Genomic DNA, 11,759 nt, shown 5'->3' with positions numbered 1-11,759 from the left:
ATATTTGTCTTATTTCAATTTGTGATTATTCCTGAAAACTAAATTCAAATTTGCTGACACAATGCAAAGTTTTTTTTTCAATTTTTCAGGTCATGATAAAATAGCTAACATGATTTAGCACCTTACTTTTAGTCGATTATGACCAATTTAAATGGTCAAAATATCATACCTGTATACTGCGTTTTGATTGGTCCAGAGGCCTCTCACACGGATCGTGGATAATCACCGTCGGATGCTCCTGGATCCAACGGCCCGCACGTCGCCCGTCTCACCCACGTCCCGCACTCCTCCTCTCGCACCCTTCTCTCCCTCGCACTGACGCCCCTCTCTCCTCTCCCTCACTCTGATCTGATCTGAATCCACCGCCGCCCACCGTCTCCCACCCCCACCGCCGCCCACTGTCGCCCACCCCCTCCGCCGCCCACCCCCACCGTCGACGACCCTCACCATCGAGCCCACGCCCCGACCCGCGCCCTCTAGTACTCGCCCGCAACCCTCACCCGTGGCTAGGGTTTCGGCCGCCACCCCTAGCTTCGTCGGGATCTGCCAAATCCGGCGATGGCGAGGCCAGAGGTGGTCGGATCTGGCACCGGTAAGCCCCTCCCCTCCTTATTCGCGCACTATCTCCTCCTCACCTCACCTCCTCTTGTGTTCCCTTTTAGCAGGTCAACATGGTTGTGGATGGGACGACGACGATGGCAGCAGGGGCGAACCTCCATGGGACGGGTCGCCACCAAGGAGATGGAGCTCCTTCTCCATCCAATTTGGCCATCTCCGGCCGCCTCCTCCAGATCCTCGCCGACCACGGGCCCCTCACCGTCGGCAACACCTGGAACCACGCCAAGGTACCCTCCTCGACCCACTCGGTTGTCCGTGCATGTGTCAACGACCCCTAGCTCTTGAGCTCCATGTATTGCTGCGACTTTGTTCGTCCATGGCCGGCCAGTAGATGCGGTGGTATTAAGAGCTGATGGAACTGGTGCCCGGAAGCGAGTAGTACAGCTTGGCCTCTGCCTGTACTTCCTTCTTTGATCAGATGATGCTTAGACCAGGAAGATTGTAGCTTCTGCCCTCTTTTTAGTGCCTTAGCTTCTTGCATTTGGGGAGCAAATAAAGTGATAGTTTTACCCTTCTTCGCGCCTAGCCGTACTCTTGTATGTCAATACCAGGTAGTCTGTTATAGACTAGTGTCATGTGATTAGATGCAATATGGTGTATGTTCAACTCAGTGATTTCAGTGTGAGTATTTTGGTGCTAGTAGGAATTTTCTGCAATTAGGATTGTATATCAGGCATCTTTTAGTCTGTTGTCACCGAATAAGCTGAATGTGTATGCTATGACAGACACCTGGTGGTGAGGTAAACAATTGATTCTTGTTCATGCCACTTCTTTTTTAGATGCTCAATGTGATCACTACATCACTTTGTTATGCTATTTATTCAAAGTGTATGTATTCAATGTCCTCCTGGACATGCAGTTAGTCTGTATCTGTCTTAGCGAAGACACAAGAGAAGACTGTTACAACGATAGTATGTGCTACATTTGATCCCGGGTTGTATAACATATCTGTTACTGCAGGTCACCCATCCTCGAGGAGCAGAAGGAGGGACGCATCTAGCTGGCCATCAAGGGCCTGCTCTGCTCCTCTTCTTCCTTGACCATCAGTACCACCACGTTCCCGGGCTTCCAAGGCGCGCCAGCACACCGCCGCCATGCCTCCTTTGCTCTCCGGGCTCGGACCAATCGCTTGACCCTTCAGGTACGCACGTCTCCTGCTATTATCTCAACCCTGTGAGTGCCAACTTGCCTCTTGCCTGCCAAGAGTGTTGACTGAATTGCTTCTGATACATGTATGTGTGTGTTTGTGTGCAGCACAAGCCCTGCAGCAGCTGACGTGGGTTCAGGTGTCCCCTCCCCTGATGGCTATAAATCTACCATGCTCTGCTAATTCTATGCGAGCACTGTTAGGCGTTCGTTTGTATTTGCAAATTAGCAGCAGCTTGCAGAATATGTGTCGTCAAAAGCGTTGCCTTAATACAATCTGCGTATCATTAGCTGGTATCCATATGGAGATAGTTTAGTAGAGGAAGAAATAAACACCTATGTTTCTTGGTCCGTGAAATTGCACTGGAGAGATGGGTCTATTATATATAGGCGATACATTACACTAGTTGAATTTGACCACGCACCAACTCCAACAAGTGATACGTGCATGCTAATTGTTATTAGCTTCAAAACCTAGTAAATGCCTTCTTGCACTAGGTACACCCCTGAATTTTTGTCCTTTACAACCTGATCAATGTACAACCTGTTTGCTTGAAAGTAATTTTAGTTGATTCTTTGATGGAGCGCTAAGACTGCTACTATTGAGTACATTCTGTCAACTTGTGTGTCAGTAAGAACAAAAACTAATTATCTAAAGTCCTATTATTATTACCTATATATGACATTGCTACTGGATTGCCTAGTGCCCCTGTTCATGGTGGGCTAAACTTGTATTTACTCCTGCTGCTGCGTTTTGATGATCATGAGTGTGATGCATTTTGATGATCTCCTTGTACCAGATGAGGCCGTCGATGAAGCGGCAGCGTCTCCTCTAAAGGGTGACGGTGGTGGCAGCGTCTGTGTGCGGCTTCGACTACAACCTCCTCTCCGGTGAGTCCTTCTCCTACCTCTAGCTCCATCTCTGAGCTGCTGTAATACCATGCTCTGTTTCATGGCCGTGGCTTATTTAGTCTGTGCTTGCTATGCCTTGTGTATTGGAGCCTAATTAGCTTCTATTAGGGGATAATCTAGTGGTTATACCAAGATTTTACATGAAATTTTGTTCTGCTTATTCTGCTAAGGTTGTTTGCAATGGTTATACATATGTTACACAATTTTTGCTGCTGGCTAATGAGCTTTAGAGATGGTAACATGGTGCTGCACTCTCAGGACCATCTTATGACACACAATCAATTTTTGGTGTGCTCAAATTTTTAATTTTAGTGATAAGGAAATATCCCACCTAGTTTGTTGGCTCTCTCACTTGAGTTGGTTTAATAGTAGTGGCCTCCTGACTTGTACTTAGTTGGGTAGGTGCTGGCAGGGGGCAAAAGTTTATATGCATGGATAATGGACTTGCACTAAATGGACACAAATAAAGGAGTTGAGTATTAAGTGAACTTGTTCTAACTGGAAACAATTTCTGTATGGTGTACATAAATATCGAGTTGATAGCTGATCTGTAGCAAATATAGCTGCGCGTAACTTCTTTACTTGGTTCCTCTTTTACAGGAGCTCCAGGCCTAAGAAAGTTGGAAGTGCGAAGACATGAAAAAAGCGCGAAGCCATGAAGTGCTACTCAGCAAAGAGTTGTCTGTTCTATTTGACTGTAATATTGTAATAGCTGGTATACCTAGGTTGTAATAGTCTACAGAAATTGTAGTACACTAATCTAGTGTCATTTGACGAGTTTCACATGTTCTCTTGTTTGGAATATTTGATTATGAATGTGATTTGATTGTGTGTGAGATGGGAACCTGACCAGTGCAACCCACTTATGAAATAATATGACTAGTTCGTAACTTTCTTATGTGTGGGATCAATATATGAGATTAACATGACTAGTGGGACCAACTCCAAAATATATTTTCCAAAAATATATAATTAATAGACTGTAAAAGGCCAAAGCCCAGAGATAAAAAGGCTGAAATATTGGGCTTGGCCCATGTAGCCCAATAGAATTCATAGAAATTATAATAATAAAAAAATGTCGAATTGTTGGGCTAGGCCCATGTAGAAAACCGAATTGGACCGGGCTGAATCTTGTGCCACATCAGCTTGCCACGCTGGATGCCTACGTGGCCTGGGGAGGTTGCTAGTGACCAAAACGCCACAGTAGGAATATTTTGGTCGTAAACGTCCACGACCTTCTCACAAAGAAGGTCGCTATAGTCAGTTTACGACCCTCAGCTTTTGACCTTCTGTTTTTGGTCAAAAAAAGGTCACAAATGAAAAACAATGACCTTTCAGTGACCAATAGTCAAGGTCACAAGTTGACATATTTCTTGTAGTGAACTTGCGGCGGCTAGAATTGTTTTTCATCGACTCCCCTAGGGTTTTTGGAATATTGGGGTATTTATAGAGCAAAGAGGCAGTACGGGAGGTGGCCGAGGTGGACACAATCCACCAGGGCGCGCCTGGGCCCCCAGGCGCCCCAGGTGGGTTGTGCTCCCCTCGGAGCCCCCCTCTGGTACTTCTTTGTCCAAATAGGTGTTTTCTGGTCCAAAAAAATCACCAAAAAGTTTCGTTGCGTTTGGACTCCGTTCGGTATTGATTTTCTACAAAGTAAAAAACAAGCAAAAAACAACAACTGGCATTGGCACTATGTCAATAGGTTAGTCCCCAAAAATGATACAAAGTTTATATAAAATGATTGTAAAACATCCAAGAATGATAATATAACAGCATGGAACAATCAAAAACTAAAGATACGTTGGAGACGTATCAAGCTCCTCGAATGTTATTTTTTCATGAAATTTTACAAGAACCCACTAGTAGAAAAAGGGTCAAATCTGAGAAACATTAGTACCGGTTTGCATATGAGCCGGCACTAATGTGTCCATTAGTGTCGGTTCAAATGACTAGGCGGGAGGAGATCTTTAGTACCGGTTCAATGCGAATCTTTAGTACCAGTTCGTGCCACGAACCGGTACTAAAGGTGCTGGCCGGGCACCAGCATCTTTAGTACCGGTTCGTGGCACGAACCGGTACTAAAGAGGTTGTGGCAGGGCTATTTTTAGTCCCACCTCGCTCCCCTAGCAAGATTTTGACCACCTTAAATATGTTAGTTCTCAAACTATCACAAGCTATTGGTCTTCATTGAACTCTATGTGTAGGATCTGTGGCTGCAATAGAAGTATTCGCCAGTTCTTAAATCGGTGGTAGATTCCTATTGACAATTTAGATTCTATACAAAAAGATCATTGATGATCAATGTATTTTTTATGTACTTCTTTGTAGGAGTAGCGCGTTTTGGCTGAAAGGCGGTACTGATCAATGTATTTTTTCTGCGTTCAGATGCACAATTTAAATATGTTACTTCTCAAACTATCACAATCATTTGGTCTTCATTGAACTCTGTGTGTATAATTTGTGGACTCAATATGAGTTTTCACCGGTTTCGGACGAGAACTCATCAGTTACACGGGCACTTCATTTTTTTAACTTATTTGAACTCCAGACTTTTTTTGAGCCGGCATTATGCAGCATTCGAAGCGACGTCATCAATTTCCAACACGTTCTGACATCATTTGCTGTTTTTCAGTCGCCAATTTGTTTAGATCAGACCTAAATGACCATGAAAATGAAAATCACTACAAAACAAACTCTGAAAATGTTGAAGGTATCATCATTTCACCCACATAGCATGTGCGAAAGTGTAGAGAGGGTCACGGCAAAAACTGGACAAACTTCGTGTATAAACTGGACAGTCTCTTTCGAAGTATCAGGGTTTCAGAAGAGAACTCATTAGTTACACGGGTACTTCCTTTTTTTAACTCATTTGAACTCCAGACTTTTTTTGAGCCGGCATTATGTAGCATTCGAAGCGACGTCATCAATTTCCAATACGTTCTGACATCATTTGCTGTTTTTCAGTCGCCGATTTGTTTAGATCAGAGCTAAATGACCGTGAAAATGAAAATCACTACAAAACAAACTTTGAAAATGTTGAAGGTATCATCATTTCACCTGCATAGCATGTGCAAAAGAGTAGAGAGGGTCACGGCAAAAACTGGACGAACTTCGTGTACAAACTGGACAATCTCTTTCGGATTATCAGGGTTTCGGACAAGAACTCTTCAGTTACACGGGCACTTCTGTTTTTCAGTCATTTACCAATTTGTTTGGAGAGCTAAATGACCGTGAAACAGTAAATCACAACAAAATGAACTCTGAAAAGGCAGAAAAGAAAAAACTATATAAAAAATTACTCAAAAATAAATAGCAAAAAATAAATAATGCAGAAAAGAAAAAAAACTATATAAAGCAAAAATATTCACAAAGAAACTAAATACAGCAAAAAAACTACTCAAAAATAAATAGAAGAAAAAAATAAAGCAGAAAAGAAAAAACTATATAAAAATACTCAAAAATAAATAGAAGAAAATAAATAATGCAGAAAATAAAAAATTATATAAAGCAAAAATATTCACAAAGAAACTAGATACAGCAAAAAAACTACTCAGAAATAAATAGAAGAAAAAATAAAGCAGAAAAAAAACTATATAAAAAATTACTCAAAAATAAATAAAAGAAAATAAATAATGCAGAAAAGAAAAAAATTATATAAAAAATTGTTGGGGCGCTGCCCGGTGGGCCTGCCTGACCTAGGGTGTGCAAATTCAGGCCAAGAAGGGCTAGCAGGCTCACAGGGCAGCGCGCCCTAGTTAGGCCGAGAAGCCTGCTATATAGAGGAATTCGAAAGGGCAACCACGGCTGGGTTTATAAACCAGTGCGGCTGCCCTTCGCTCAGCGAGGTGGGACTAAAAATAGCGTACTGCAGGTGGCAGCGCACGGCCATTAGTACAGGTTGGTGGCTCCACCCAATACTAATGGGTTGTCCTTTAGTACCGGTTGGGGTAACGAACCGGTACTAAAGGCCCTCGTTTCCTACAGCTTGGCCTGGCCAAAATTGGCTTTTAGTACCGATTGGTGGCTCCAACCGGTACTAAAGGGCCCTCCTATCTATACTACACTTACGAAATATCAGTTATCGTTGACCACTTCGTTCCACTTCTCGCACGACATCGATCTACCGCGCCGACGCCGACGCCGCCGCGCCGCCGTGCCGTCGCCCCCGCCGTCCTCGATCGCCGCCCCCGCCGCACGTCGTAGTCGTCCCCGCCGTCCTCGCCGCCCGCCGCCCGTCGTCGCCGCGCGCCCCCGCCGCCCGTACGCCCGCTCGATCGTATCCACACACACGCATACACACACACACACATACACACACGCATACACACACACACTACACACACATGTACGTACACACATACACATATACACACATATTTTTTTACTTATTTTCTGTTTTTTATTGTTTAGATGAATTAATTAATATAACTAGTTTATTTTTAGAATGTTAGAAATGTTAATGTTAGATGAATTAGAACTAGTTTATTTTTAGTAAGAAAATTTAGGTATATGAGATTATTTGAACTAGTTGAATTAATACAACTAGTTTATTTTTAGTAAGAAAATTTAGGTATATGAGATTATTTGAACTAGTTGAATTAATATAACTAGTTTATTTTTAGTAAATGCTTAGTTGAACTAGTTGAATTAATAGAATTAGTTTATTTTTAGTAAGAAAATTTAGATATATGAGATTATTTGAACTAATTAAAATTTAGGTATATGAGATTATTTGAACTAGTTGAATTAATATAACTAGTTTATTTTTAGTAAATGCTTAGTTGAACTAGTTGAATTGATAGAACTAGTTTATTTTAGCAAGAAAATTTAGGTATATGAGATTATTTGAACTAATTAAAATTTAGATATATGAGATTATTTGAATTATTATAACTAGTTTATTTTTAGTAAATGCTTAGTTGAATTAGTTGAATTAATTGAATTAGTTAGTGTTTAATGTTTCGCCTATATGAACATAGGAAATGTCGTGTGACGATGGAAATTTTTTCATTATGTGCGAATACTGTGAAGACCAGCGCGGCCTATGCGACAGAAATTTCCTTGTTGATGATAGGCGATTCAGCATCAAGCTGGATGAGACCTTCAAATTCAATACAGTAAGTCACAACGACAAGTCTGTTTTCGTAATTAAGCATGACTTATATATGCTTCATTTGCCTGACTTATAATTTTTAATTTTCACTATTCTACTAGTGCATCCCCTGCCATGCAAGAATTTTTGTCTTGGATAAGATAGGTTTCAATGCTATGGAAACTACGGAGGTAAAGAGAGTTTACCTGAAAACTGAGCATGGTTATACTTTCAACATCAAAGTATACAATGCAAACACGTACACCTGTTTTGAATGCAAAATTGGCAAGCACTATGCAAGACTTATGCATTTGAAACCTGATATGGTTATCACCTTTGATACTCGTCCGGAAGATGATATTGAAGGTAATAGAGACATGTGGGTCGATGTGCAGACGCCTCCAGTTCTACCATTATGTGAGTTCTTCTCAACTATATTTTTGTCTTTGATATTGCTTATTCAAAAATAATTGACAATTAATTTCTATTGACAACTTATTTCCATTCAAGCAAACATGTCCGGCAGACAGGACCTACTACTGTCCCGGAGTTGAACTAAACTGCGAGGAGATAAGTCATTATGTTTCATGGCTTGAGGATCTTCATATTGTCAAGACAAATTTTCTTCCTGCACTTAGAAATTTTAGTACTCAAAACGTGCGACCAATAGTGATCGTATTGAACTACGGTCACATCTATTTAGGAATGATGGTAAGATTTTTACTATTTGTCCTCAGTGCATCTTTTGCATATATAATTTTTTTTCCTAAACTTTTATTGCTAAGTATATTAATTAAGTACTATATGATGTTCTTCAACAGGGACTCCCGATTACTGTTGTGCCTCAGGGGATCGAGACTAAAGGTCGCATGTCAATTGTTAGCTTACGGCCAAAATATCATGCATTGCACATGAGTGCATTCAAGATTTCTAGAAGCGATGAATGCTTAATAGTGAAAGATTGGAGGAAAATTGTTAACGATCACAGAGAAGTACTAGGGGGCAGCAATGAGAAGCGCAGCCCATGATTAGGAGACACGTTCATCTGCATGCTTCAGTATGATGAATCAGGAGAGCTATACATGTTCTATGCTATTTTACCTCAGAGAGTGCAGCAGGAGTGATTTAGCTAGTTCATGCTCTTAGTACTTGTCCTTTCATGTCCATGTTCTTCGTTCTAAAGTTAATCTCAAAGAGTGATTTGCTTTTGTGGTGTTATATATGAACGCTTATAATATCATGACAATCATGTTGAACTCGATGATATTTTTGCTTCTGGTACAAGTGAATGTTTCTTCTTTAAGCTAGTGTTGGTGGTGATTAGATAGCGGTAATGACTATGATGATTAAATAGTGATAATGACGACTACGATGATTTTTAGCTAGCTAGCTAGAGTATATATATACTCATGTTGATGATATGATGCAAGAGTTTTTATATTAATATGATGATGATGATGAGTTATTATATCATTTAATGAAAGAAACCGCAGATTAGTTTCAGCTGGATGAGTTATTATATCAATTAGGTGATCAAGTATAATATGGATATGGCATATACTTGATCACTTAGCTAGTAGCTAGATCCAATGCATCCAGTCGAAACTAATCCACGGTACTTTCACCTAATGATTTAATAACTCATTATAATATAAAACAATCACTAAATTGAAAACACAAAATTAAAGGAAAAATAAAAAAACACCCAAACATTTAGTATCGGTTGGTGTTACCAACCGGTACTAAAGCCCTACGCTCACCCGGGCCTAGCTTGTGCCACGTGATGGCACTTTAGCGCCGGTTCATGACGAACCGGTACTAAAGGAGGGGGGACCTTTAGTCCCCACTCTTTAGTACCGGTTGGCGAACCGGCATTAAAGGCCAGTTCTGCACTAGTGACCTAAGACATTTGATCATGTTTGATGATGCATAATTTTAGAATGACACCGGATTTTCCACACCTGGTGTCTAGACACCTGGTTATCCACCGTCCGGTAAGTACCCATCATGTTGGGATATGTGTAGGGTCATGCACCTCAATTTGGATTAGTAGGCTAGGTGAATAGTAAATGAATGTGACCGTACAACTTCACCAACTAGGGAACGATCTACTACAAGTAGATTCTCCATGCACCTGTCACTTTCCGGTGTTTGAAACGAGAGAGGCTGTCAGGGAGGAGGGGAGGGGCTTTGGAGGGAGCGAGAGGAGAAATGTCAGGAGAGAGAGGCTGTGAGAGAGAGAAAGGAGAAAGAAAATAACTGGTTTTATGAGATAGAGCGAATTGCAAAGTAGTGTCACCATGTTCAGTTTCACCAGTGCCATCTGAAAAACATGGGTGTCCGACCTCACCATGGCCAATCAGGATAAGAGCATCTCTAGTAGACCCCTTATCGCGCAAACCTTTAAAGTGAGTATAAGGGCCGTAGAAAACGTGTTTTGAGGGCTGGCGCGGGCTGCGGCAACAAACCCCGCAATGTAGCCTTGCGGAGTCTGTTCGGCTGCAGGCCGCACCAGCTCTCAAAACACGTGGTTTTTTCTCAATTTGACACATGGGTCATATTACATAGAAATATGAAATCAATATAAATTAAAATCTGAATATTACAATACAACAATCATCCAAATTACAATAATTATTCAAATCTATGAATTAAACTTGTAATTCAATACAAGAATTGTTCCCAATACAACAATGATACAAATCACACATGAATTAAATTAAATGAATGTAAAAATGACAGGTTTTATTTTACTGCCCATGCTTTTGCCAATTGTGCTCAATGAGATCGTGTTGAAGCTGGTGGTGGGTGTTTGAGTCTTCAATTTCCCGGTATGTCTGAATGAATATCTGATGGCGGTTGTGAGGGATGCAAAGATGACCGACGGTCGATCCTCGCCGTCTCTTTCTGTTCCTATCCTCGAGCTCCTTCACGGCGAGGACCACCACCACCATCTGCTGCCGATTGTTCTCAAGCAGCGTCTCTATGTCCGATTCGTCGGACGAGGACGAATCCTCGAGCAAAAAATCCTCACAATGGCTCAAATCCATCTACAAATCACAATGGAGCTCGCATGAACGGAAATCATTCGCTAAATCTAACTTGAAGGTGCAGAAAAAGACTCACCGCCGGATCCAGGGTGAGCTGTGACTTAGCGGCGTTGACCCGGGGACGGCTAGGCGCGGCGGATTTGGGGCACCGGTGAAGCGGCGCGGTGAACCCGGGTATGCAGCAGCCTGGCGGTGTGTTTCTGCCGACGGATATGGCCGGAATCGAAGGCGGCGGGTGACTGCGGAATGTGGGAGGGGAACACGGGCGGGCTGAAATGTCCCTCCCACCAACTGCTTTTTCACGATATAGGGCACCGACGGGGTGGGGGGAAAACATGTGTTTTCACGGGTCGTGGAGGGGGGGGGGGCGATTTACAGCGCCCCTCAAAAAAATTGAGGGTCGGGGGCGTTTAAGGTGTCTGTTTGGGCCGCTTTTTACACGTAAAACTGTAAACTGACGGTTATTTTGCAGTTCGGCGCGATATAAGAGGTATACTAGAGATGCTCTAATACTCTCGGATTTTGTTTCATAGTATGTTTTTCAGTGTGTTGTTCACCCGGGTGTGGGTACACCCGGTCGGGAGTAGAAAAAACATATTGTTTCAATAAGCATATAAGTTTTGTTTATCAAAAAAGGCTTTCGCTCCGCTTTATAAATAAAACACCAAACACCAAGCATGATGCAACAGGTCATAGTTGGTTATAGTTGGTTTTTGTGCCATGATGCAACAGGTCATCTAGTGTTGTAAAAGAAAAAAAATTGATTATCAAATGGCATCCATACTGCAAAGAAATTTGTTCTACCACAACAAACACAATCCGTCGATGGGGCATCACCCTCTACGTCACTAATGATTGATCTACCAACCTGCTAGCTAGTACTTCCACGTTCTCTGCAAAACGAATAAGGTCAACACTTTGAGACCAGTTGAGACATGAGA

Source organism: Triticum dicoccoides, chromosome 2B (assembly GCF_002162155.2).
Source record: "Triticum dicoccoides isolate Atlit2015 ecotype Zavitan chromosome 2B, WEW_v2.0, whole genome shotgun sequence".
NCBI lineage: Eukaryota > Viridiplantae > Streptophyta > Magnoliopsida > Poales > Poaceae > Triticum > Triticum dicoccoides.
The sequence above is the reverse complement of the archived record's forward strand: the minus strand, read 5'-3'. Positions refer to the sequence as shown.